The sequence below is a fragment of the Pagrus pagrus genome (genome assembly GCF_965226575.1).
Source record: "Pagrus pagrus genome assembly, chromosome: 15".
Taxonomy (NCBI): Eukaryota; Metazoa; Chordata; class Actinopteri; order Spariformes; family Sparidae; genus Pagrus; species Pagrus pagrus.
In genome coordinates, this window is record NC_140199.1 from 2,322,478 (window position 1) to 2,334,748 (window position 12,271).

A 12,271-nucleotide genomic window follows, 5' to 3' on the forward strand; every position below is an offset into this window, starting at 1 on the left:
TGGCATTTTTCCAGCCATAGTCATGTCATGTGTTCACATTTCTGTCAGGGCCACAGCCAGGATTATAAGAATACAATGCATTTCCTTCTCAATGATGCCATGTTTTGGTGCATTTATGATATAAAAGAATAGCCTGCAATAAATAGAAATACAGTAGCTATACAGACCTATACATGCCGGCCTACTTAAAGAATAATAACAAAAATAAAAAGTAGCCTCTTTTGAATCAGAATCAGCTTTATTGGCCAAGTATGTGAACACAAACAAGGAGTTAGACTCCGGTTTAGTTTGCTCTCAGTGTACAGGGAATCGTTTATTAACATTAAATCTAATATGTACAGGATGGTGCGTTTGTAAAGAGAGCAGCATTTACATTAAAAAAAAACAGTATGCAGAGCTGCATGGAGAAAACAGTAAAAGTCCACTTCAGTGTGAGTTACTTCCTCTTTGTATCCTCAGCCACATGCAGCGATCATTCCTCTGGCCTGAGCATGAACACACAACGATATTAGCTCAGGAACTTTACTCATTTCCATGTAAAATGTCAAAGCCACAGGGAGCCGATGCAGAGGGACAAAAAGAGCCACAGGTTGCTTCCCCCTGCTTTATACAGTAGAGTTCTCATTTCTAGTGGCAGGGTCCACCATTCCCAAGCTGGATTCAATTTGGCTGCCACAGGCATTGAGGGAATCACAGGAAGTATGCAATACAGCTTTACTGTTTTTCATTAAATCTCATTGATGTCAGCCCCTGATGTCACACGACATTTCTAACTGCAGCGGTTTCACATAAAATTGCATTCGACTTGTGAAGTGGGTGGTGGTTTGGGGGGAGGTATGTGGGTGGGTGCATCAGAGGTCACAGTGTGGGGTGTATGTTCTACCAAGACTTCCATCAAATAGGTAAAAAAAAAAATATATGGCTCGTATTCCTAAACTAATTTCCTAGAAATGGGAAAAGCTGTGGAACAAATAGTGGAAAAGAAAATGTAACTTATGTTTGGTGCGCTGTATATATATAAAGTTAAAGTTATATATTACGTTACAATACTACTGTCTGCGTAGAGTAATAAATCACCTATTACACTACTCTTTGGTTACTTTCAACAATTGAATAGCCTGGATGTTTTTAAATAAAGGAAGTGCCCTTAGACACACAGATGAGCAGGCAGACAAAGGGGCACAGTCTGAGAGGAGATGGGAATAAATACTTTTAATTGTGAGCTCAGTCATATGAAACACAATAGACTTATACCTTCTATGATGTAGCCTATAATGACATCACATGACGAGGATATAATACGGCTTTACAGTGTATTATATCCTAAAGGGCTTAAGAGACAAGCATATAAGCTCCTGTAGAGGCTGTGACCAGGTCCTATCACGGCTGCCACTTTGATACTTCCGGGTCATTTCACTCAGTTAGAGACGGCATCCTGAAGTAAAACAGATTATTTGACCGCAGCACAAGGTCAGAGCTGAAACATGACCCCGGCTCCCTGCACACCGCCCCCTGTTATCAGGTGACCAAACTTCTAAGATGTCACACGAGGACAATCGAGCGGCTTCTGTCCACTAATGAGATGCAGTCGAGAGCTTCGGGGAAAAAAGAAGAAAAGGTAGGTAAGACTTGTTTTGTTATTTATTTTTTTGTCAGAGCAATAAAACCAGATTAGATCTGTAACTGGGGCTACCATAGACTCATACACTGCATCTATATAAAGAAAAACTCCCACCCAGGTTACATAAGAAGAAGAAAAGTTAAACTCACAAACCACAAGTAAATAAAAAAGGAAAAACTCCAAGGGATTTTGAGGTGAGACTGAGCATGACTAAAACACAGGGCCATGAGGTTAATACATGAATGGAGTGGGAAGAAAAAGGGAGAAAAATAAGAGCGAGTCCTTTTGTCCGACGATGCTGCCAACCCATTTTTAGGCATCCGTGGCCCCTATTTAACAACTTAAGTAACATGACCTCCATAAGTTCTGAAATCCCGGCTGTGTTCCTGGTTACAAATCTTACAAACCTGCCCACATTCATCTCTGTCCAATGAAAACCATGAAGTCACATGCTCTTTCATGTGTTAGTAAATTTCTCTCATAAAACCCTTTCATACCCAGACTTATTGGCACCAAACTTAAGGCGAGACTGTTGTAATTCATTTTCAGCACGCAGGTCGACCACCTCAGACTGAGGAGACTGATCCGATCCAAACCCGATCTGAAACGCATTTTCAATCACATCATGAGGGCTGGTGTAAATCTTTAATAATCAGTTCATAATCAGAACATATTAGTGCCTAATGACCATGTAAAGACTTAATGTGATTGTTTCTCTGTGGTTGGAAATAAACATATTAGTCCTGGGCGTATTCGCCTCCTGTGAGAATTAAACAGTCTTGGATTCAGAAATCAGGATGTGAGAGGAGGGGAGATGCTCGTCGCCTTAGGTTTGGGGAGATGTCAGGATTAGAGCGGGTCAAGTATTCATATGAGGGGCGATTCTCTTTGTCTGAGGTATTAACAGAAAGTTGGCTAGGCGGAGAGTTATTGTCCAGAAAAACAACAAACGGTCATTTTCCTGGAGAAGGCACGGTTAACAACATTCATGAGGTTGTAATAACTTGTTCTTTTTCTTCTGTTATATTTCCGGAACCACTTTCTGAATGTAGGCAGACAAAAACAAAAGAAGTTACATCCTGAATAAATGCTTTGAGGCATGTAAATTGTAATCCTGATGATTTTTAGACCTGAACCTCTAAAAAAAACTTTATTTCTGCATATTTTTGACCTGATTTATATTTAGTTCTCCCTCTAAACCATTCTCCAAATTCACTCCACAAATTGAAGCACACATACCCTTCAGAGTGGTATGAACACAAACTTCTTTTTATATTATTTTATTGAATTTCCTCTCAAGTTTTTAACCCCCCGAACTCTGTCCGAGAACATTTTTAGTACGTTGCCAGGAAGTGAATTATTTATAGCTTTGTGCAGTCTTTAAAAATTCAGATCCGTGAACTTCAAAACCTGATTTTGCAAACAGCATGTTAGTGTTTTCACAGTACTGTGTTTACTGTCCTCCAGGCTCTAATTTTGCAGTATGAGCGCAATTAAGATATGGTTATACAAGTGAACAACACAAAGTATATAAGACTTTACGTTCCAGACTGTGCCTTGTTTATTTCCAGGACTGTTGTGCTCCTTGCCAACTCTGCTCACTGATGTGGAAAAACCTTGCACTTCTTATACAACTTCACTTGAAGAGTAGAGGAATAAACTCAAAGCTTCAGGGTTTCCTTATCAGAATATATGAGTTAATTACAAACACAGATGTTTCAACAGAGAAGCTTTATGCAGTATGTCACATGTCGTACAGGGCACAGAGTGTGATTACCTCTTGGTCAATGTTATCTCTTAGCTCATTATTATTTAGGGAGTCCTGGGCTGTGTGAAAGACAGTGGTTAACCATATCAAACACAAAATAAAACATTGTTATGAGATAATCAAACATGATCACAAAAAACATTGTCTTTAATTTTCCAAACAGCATGAACTTGGTTTTGTTCAGTCTTCAGTCTCAGTCTTTCCCCAGACGTACGTGGAGGCTCTTGTTTGCAAGCGATACATCATTTTTGAATTAAAAGACAAAGACAAATATTGTGTCTGAGCATCTCATTGCTCTTGATCTCACCCCAACAAAGTTTTCTTTGCCACAACACCATGTACAAGGGCTTTTATTTTTGAGGAAGGAGGAAGAAGGAGCCGGGAGAAGGTGAGTTAGAGGGCTTCAACTGAATAAAAAAGTATACATTTATTTTACAAATACTTTGTCAAATGTCCTGTGAATACTAATAACACTATAATATTAGCTACAAGTCATTTTGAGAAATTGTGTCATTGATTTTTGTTGTGTCCTCATCAACTTCAGTCGTTTAGCAGAATGCAGCAGCTCTGTTTTGCTGTGAAGCTCCAGAAATGTTTCGCGGACTACGACACTTCACCTGACTTTCCATCAGCATGAGGGCGAGTAGATAATGAATGATTTGTTATATTTGGGCGAACTGTTCCTTTAATATAAAAACAATATTGGCTAACATAAGACAATGAACACAAGATAAATAAACATTACAGGACACAGAATCTGCAAGATTCATTTAGTCGGCAGGGTTATTCAAACAGCACCACCACCAACATCACGCTGCTTTTCCCATGATGCAAAGCAACACGTCTGGGCTCTTTTTCCAGAGAAACAATAGCTCTGTTCACAGTATCTGTGAGCATCCTGCTGATCACAGGTCAACTGTAACAAGACCTGAACAGATCGTCTGTAAAGACACACTGAAAAGAGCAGAGGGGGGTTCAACGTATCTCCGAGTTCCTGCGGCTCAACAAGTGAACTATAAAGCAGAAGGACAAAGCTTTGATGTGTCTTCACATGTCAGAAGACCTGAATGGTTGGCAGGGTGAGCAGCATCAGATGTCCTCACTTCCCTGTCAGAGCAGATTTATTGTTTTGGTTGATTATATTCATTATTCACAAGGACACATGAGACTAATGTTGGGTTTTCATTAAAAATCACATGACAGAAAGTCAATCCATGTCCACTTGTATTTTTCCTGATCGTGGTTACAGACAACAGAGAGGTCTGGAAATGTTCCTTTGACTATTTAATATCTCAGATTATTTTCTATTCATGCCTTAAAAAGAAGCTTCATGTTGACATGACATTGTGCTAAAATGAGGATGATTGTTTGGTCACAGTGTTTCTGTCTGAGACAGCGTCTCTCAGTATACTTTAATCTAGAGCAGGTAGCAGGAGCAGCCTTATTAACACACACTATCTAGTCTGTAAGTAATTATTCATGACACTACTGTTTACCCTCTAGTGTGTTCATTTAGAGCTTCTTCTAACAATATGTAGAGCTAACTAATAATTGCCATTCATCATGGCTTCTAACAATAAAGCAAGGAATCTCATCTGTCTGTCTCCATGTATGTATGTTTTTCATATATCTAATGAACCCCTCATCTCATTTACTGCACACTTGGCTAGTTTGTTGCTGAGGACCCAGTGAACTGCAGCTTTAATTTGGTGCAATTTGGACATATGATACATTCAATATTAATACATTTTGACTTAACAGCAAACACGCTCTGTGCAGCAACCGGGGCGTGGCTTCAACGCTGCAGACTGAAGCTGGCCTCGCACGTGATCCCTCTCGCATGATCTCATGGGGAAGCAGACATAAGCAAAATGGAGATTAGCGTGGCGCAACAACTTGCTGTAGTAATGTGTTACAGTGAGAAAAAGAAGGTAAGAAGGTGAGAAGGTTAAACACGTCTGGATTAGTGGGGATGTGCGGTCAACGCAGGTTTTCTATTCTTCTGTGTGAACTGGGCCTGAGATTTCAGGTTTCTGTCGACAGTGGTATATTAGCTATCATTAGCCTTGAGGGCTTCAATATGTACCACATGCTGCTGGACGCCTCTCTCATTGATTGTTGTGGTCCGGCTCGGAAAGTACCAATATAAACATCTAGATTTTTAATTTGTAAATATCAAACATGTTGGATGTTATCAAAGAAATCTCGATGAGTCTGTGAGCAGTAAAAGACGCTTCAGATTGGATTTGTAAACCCTTCACATTACCAGATAATCTGCGCCGGACTGCATGTTTTGGTCGGGCACTGCGCTAGTAATGATTAATTGCTGCTTGTATATTTGCAGATACTGTATATAGCCTGCTATGTACACTATGTTTTCCTTCCGCTGTTTATGAGGACGCTCCATGCATGTCAGTGGCCATGAAATGTTCATGTGTCTGAGCGACACTGTCAACAAGACTGACAGCTGTTTATTTATTGTCCGTGGTTGTTAAGATCAGCCTGTGGGGCCGACTATGGCTTCGTCTGTATTATTCAGTGGCTGTGCCGCCACAGGAAACAGTGCTCAGTGATCCAGTTGTCAAACACTGAAGCTGACACCTCCAGTACTCAACCAGTGGGCCGCCACACTCAGTTCACTATCACATTCTTCAGATTACAAAGTACTTCAGATTACAAACCATCATCCCAGCGGCACAGACAGTTTGAAATGTTTCCAGGTTATGTTTTAATGTTACCATTGGTTCAGGGGCCTCACTCAACCCCCTAGTGGCCATAGATGAAAATGTAGGGATTTAAATATTATCTTTTTTTCTCTCTTTTTTTTTTTATAATAACGCAGAACTAAGACTGTATTGTAATGTCTTGCTCTGTAACAATAAATGTATCTTTAAAGGTTTGATGCATCTTAAGAAATAAAGTAGAGAGTCGCCCTCCAGTTAAACAAGTGTATTCTTCTTCTTGTTCCCACAGTTGAATGTTTGATCTTCACTGTGTAAAATGAAGCATAAGCAGAGTTTGACACCATATAGAAGGCCATTTCACATTTATTGCTGAAAGTGTAAATTTTCTCTCTGCTCATTGAAAATCTGATCTTAAGAGCCAGGCCTTCCAGCATATTAGACATTACGACTAGTTTGGAAGCCAGTCCCGGTCCAGTATTCAGCATACACAAGTGTGATGTGGAAACTTGAAGCCTCTAGTGCACATGCACACATGCACACACACACACACACACACACACTGAAATTTTTAATGAGGGAGAAGGAGTAGGTGCCATTTTGAGCATTTCAATGTGATATTTATTTTTCTTCCTGCAGCGACCGTGTCTGACACACAGACAGAACATTTTTATGGAGGTGTAACACATGTGGAAGGTGCTCTGTGGTGTTTCTGTGAGTGCTGAGGGTTTTTTTATCAGACCCAAGTGCACTGACTGGAGACAGATCAGTCCAAAAGTTGATTCATATAAACAGACAAATTGAGGAGGAAGCGAGGAGGGCAGGCAGGCAGGATGGATCGGTCTGTTGGCAACGAGGAATGATTCCAGGTGAACAGATGAAGCTGTGAACCGAGCAGCACAGGCTCAAACATGACAACACATCCGGGGAAGGAGCAGAGGGAGTAAAGTTCACACCAAAACGCACGTGTGTCCACAAGAGTTGACAAAATGCATCGAATACATGTGAAAAGCTGATTTGATCTTTTGGATTGTGAATTGTTTACATGTTTGCTGGCTTTCAGTTTTATGTGGGTGAGTTTATTTAAATAACACAACACGGCTCTGGCACGACGAACTGTCAATGCTTGCTCATTTTATTGAGTGACCTGAATGATGATAGGCCAGCTCCACAGCTGGAAGCACGTGGACAGCATGACATATATTTGCACCTGCCTGGAAAGTACCCCCACTGAACACTATTGTTCACGTGCACTACCAGTCCATTTCAAAAGAGCAGATGATTCCCTCTTCGCTAAAAAACAGGAACAAAAAAAAGAGACGTCACCTCCAACAGTTTCATATGATTTAAAACATGCCATCCTTGCTTTAGTAACACATATTATAACACATACACAATGGAGAATGTCAGAGCTTGATGAATGAACATGAATAGATGTGCTTGTGTGTGTTTGAGTTAACGCAATAATTCAGAAGGTCAGTATTGCAATTCAATCAAACTGGATCACTCATGAGAGACGGATACAGTTACATGGTCCTGACTTTTACTCAGTAGTAGGCTATAGGTGGAGCTCAAAGACTTCGGGAACCTACACTTCCCATAATGCAACTCAGTCGTGTCTTTTGTCGAGCCTTCTCCCCGTGTCTCTCAGACTCAACACCTACACTCTGTTAAAAACTCTCTTTAACAATTTCTAGTGAGACAACCACGATGACATCACCACGACATCCTCAGTACCCGCTTTGTGTCGAGCCACACAAACACACAGACAGTTAAGATGAAGGCAGTTGCAATCTATTGACATCAATTGTTCATGCAAATATTCACTCCCTGCATTATCAGCAACACACAGAATGAGCCGTGTAAACCAGCGGAGAATATTCAACACATCCAGGCTTCATTCAAAGCAGCCGGCTGAGCTCAGTGGAGATAAGGAAGCTGCAGCAATAAATTGTTTTCCAAGCAGACCTGATGCAAATAAGCAAAAACCTGCACTTAAATATTCAGACGGACAAATTATCTCTCAGTCTGTTCGTGAGAACTGAAATATTTGGACAGTATTCTGCACTAATCTTGACCCATTTCATGGTTTTTCTGCGATTAAGTCTTAACTGAGGGATTATTCATGGATTAAAGTTGACTCAGCATTTATCACAGGTAAGATAATGGTTCAAGATGACGTATTTGGAAATTTAAAACCACAAAACCTGAGCTAGTTATGCTGAATTTTTACATAATATGTAAATAAAGAAAGGAAGATGGAGTATGTGGCTTTAACTGTAACGTCGATAGGAACATTAAAGCTGCATTGATCAGTATTTTTGATATTAATACACATTTAATGAAGAGCTGAAACCTGTTGAGAATTCTCTCCAGCGTGTTTTAACCTCTTTTGGCCCATAGTTTTGTTGTTATGGCACATTTTATCGTTGCACTTACCTCCATGTTTCCAGCAGCAGCTCGCTCTGATCAATCCACCGGAAGCCGCCGGCCCAGCACCGGACAGCTGACAGACAAGGTGAGAGACTAGCTGGTGAAGAAAGTGAAACCTTTAGCAGCCCAAGAGACGGATGTTTTTCTCAAGAGGTGGAGGAGACCAAACCAGAGCTAAAAGGAGAGGAAGTCTTGGAAATTAAGATCTGTGTGTCTATTAGCTTGTTTTGACGTTTCACTGTCCCCTAGGGACAAAACACTTCAGCTTTAAAGGACCAGTGTGTGGGATTCAGTGGCATCTAGATGTTGGGTTAACAAACCAAATACCGCTCGTCTGACTGTCCTCTATGTTGCCTAAAACATGAAACATTTGTGTAATGCAAAAAACACTAAAGGTCAAGAGCCAGTGTTTGTTTGCCAGTTTTGGGCTGCTGTAGAAACATGGCAGTGCAGTATGACACTGTGATAATGATTCTTACTTTTAGATTTTGATACTTTGATTATTATATATGTTAACTCTAACTAATTTCTGATAATTATATTCAATTTATGTGAATATTTCCCCCCTAAATTAAACGCACTGGACATTTAATGTGATACTCAAACAAAAATCTTTTATTTTCACTGTGTATAAAATATGGAAACTCACCGACCCCTGCAGAATAGGTGACTCCTCTGCTGCCCGTCTGCACACAGTAGTCTAAATCCAATAAATCATGGATTTCATGTTATTAAATAAAAGAACATTAGTCCTACTGCCAAACAATGAGGACAGTCCAGAGGTGGCAGATTAAGATCTGAGGCGTAACGCATCAATACAATAGGCTTTATTGGCATTTTACATTTTTGGTTGACAAGGCATGCCATTAACAAATATAGAGTAAATAACAATATTTGAAATAGATAATGTTGTCTGGCCTCACATATGTGCCTTGAAAATAAAAATAAACTCAAACTGTTGCTAAAAACAACTGTTCAGTTCTTAGTTCCTTTCCCTCTGGACGGAGGTTTATACTGTAGTCCCAAGGTGTGGAACAAAGCGGTATAAAAATAGCTTTGTTCCAGGAGCTATCAGTCAGATGAATAAGTGGAAGGGACATCTGCACAGCTGCTTTAGAAGAAATGTCTACTTATTTTAATTTTTATAATGGAATAATCATGTTTTATCAAGTTTGTCAGTGTAATTATGTATATAATACAATGTGTGTGGAGACGGAAGCCTTGTATTTCTACTGCAAACTGAGTGTACCTGCAGGTACAAATAATGTAACCTGAGCCTGTACCCTTTTATGTTCTTACAAAACACCTTTGTTTTGACTCAAACCAGACTGAGTTGGTGTTCGTCACGACACACTGAATCCACAACACCAAACTGAGCGACACACTCTGAGGATCTCAATGCTAATCTGAACAGCTGAACACATAAATAGCCTCTGTGTGGCCTCTTATGGCTGACAGCAACACAGTGACAACAACTGTCCCCTTCCTCATCAACCTCACTGGCAACGTCACTGGCAACCTCACTGGCAACCTCACCACGCCCACCGCTGTCCAGGTAGCCAAAGTGATCAGCTGGTTGACGTTCAGCATTGGGTTGCCCGCCATCGCCCTGGCTATTTACACCCTCAAGAATCTGTCCAAAGGTTTGTACCCGCTCTGCTCTTTGTAATACGTTAATGTATACAACTTTACAAACTAAGCCGTCATCGTCCACACACATCCGGGCCAGCTGTTAGGAATTATGGACAGGAAGACAGCAGTTTCCAGATGGAGTCTCAAGTGTTTCCAAAGTCAGTGTTACAAACACATCCAGGCCACGCTTTGATTTGAATACCCAATATGATTATAAAGCACACGAGAGGAAGCCTGTTATTTCAAATTAGACTGTGACAGTTATATTCCTCCTTTTTACCTTAAAACAAAACAAGGAGAGAAAAAAGCTCTGATAATAAGTGAGATTCAAAGTCAAACACTGATTGATCAAATCATGGTTCAACAGGTGAAATTATACTTCATCTATCAAAATCTTTGAGGGCTACGTCCATCAAAGTGTTGCTCACATTGTGTGCAGAACTTAATTACTATGTGATGAACGTCAACTGAAATGATGATAATAATAACATAGCCAGAGGCCGCTCGTCTCTCCCTCAGCGGACCTGCTTTGAGGATACTCAGCTCTCACTCAGGTGATATCATGGCAGTAGTCTGATCACTTTCTTGCTGACTTTTGGCCAAACAATTTGCTAAATGCAAGCATTTGTCAGCAGGTTGCAGTACGGCCTCAAAAGGGCAGTGCGGCAGTATTTTTTAATCTACTTATGCAATATGCTAACGGTACTTAAAGGTTAAGCTGGCTACAGTTGTATTGTCTGCCTGCCTCCTCATTTTTGCCACGCTCAGCCTCGCCTGTCATATCTGCTGCGTCTTCCCACTTTTTCTAGGGGGGGGAGGCAGAATATTAGACGTTGCCTGCAAAAGCAAAGTGAACAGCTTGTTTTAGTTCGTAATCCTGGCAACCAGGTAACGGTTCAGATAACTTGCCATTTACAGCGTGTAGGTTGCTAAATCTAGGCTGAAATAGGCGACCAGTAGAGCCTTTTCACTGCAGACATGGTGACTTGTCAAAGCAGGAAAAGCACAGGGGTGTCCAACAATGATGGCTCCATTCGATTACAGTAAGTGTCCAAGGAGGCCACGTCAGTGAGCGAGCCAGCACAATACCAGAGCCCTGGAACGAGCTCAGCTAAATGGAATGCAGCCATCATTAATGTAATCAATTCTGCCTGTGCGTTTCCTGCTTTGAGTCAAAATGGCTGCTGTGAAAAGGATCTATAGCAGGCTATTACTCACAGTCAGCATCTGGTGAGTCAGACTAGACTGTGCTCAGTCAGTTTAGCTTCACATTAGTGGCACACGTGTGTTCTGCACATCTGACTCAGCGGAAGTGTTTTGACCAAACTGTTATACAATAACAGCAGGGGGTGGGGGGTGGGGCATCAGATGACACGTTGAAATGTGTTTTGACTTTAACAATAGATGTATTCATCAAGTAAATACATTGAAGTAATATAGGTCAGGAAGCTGTGTTGTACTTGATTGAATTTAAGGGTCAATTATAGATTTGCATCTTTACCCTTCATACATCTGAGAATCAACTAAAGTGGGATCAGGAGGCGTCAGGGGCATCGCATCCCATAGCACCCCAGAACAAAGCCGTTATTCCAGTTGGTCTTGGCTTGGTACATCTTGATATTAGTTTTGTAGCACTGTAGCACTTTGTTGTTTTATTGGTATCGTTTTATTATTTTAGATAATCATTGTAAATACACTGCTCCAAGAGTCATAAAAACAAAATGTGTGGTGGGTGAGTGGGTACCAGAGAATACCAGGGTATTATCCTTTGTACCAGCAATGGTATCAAGTCAAAGTATCCGCTTCAGTAGTATTGATATTATTGATATGATATTGATCATTTCTCTTCTCTGTCCAGGTGAGAACAAAATTCCCATGCACGTCATGTTCCTCCTCGTCTCTGACATCATCAGTTTCTTTGGCCGTCCCAGTGTGGACCAGAACATGGAGAGTGGTACTGTCTCCTCCACCAACGCCACTGACTTCATCTTCTATTTTGGTGTCATCTCCAACGTCACCCTTATGCTGTTCATAGCTCAGGAGCGCCATCTCCTGGTGGCCTACCCACAGTGTCTTGGCTGCTGCAGCAGTATCCGGCACTCTCCTACGGTCACCTTGCTGGCATGGGCTGCCCCA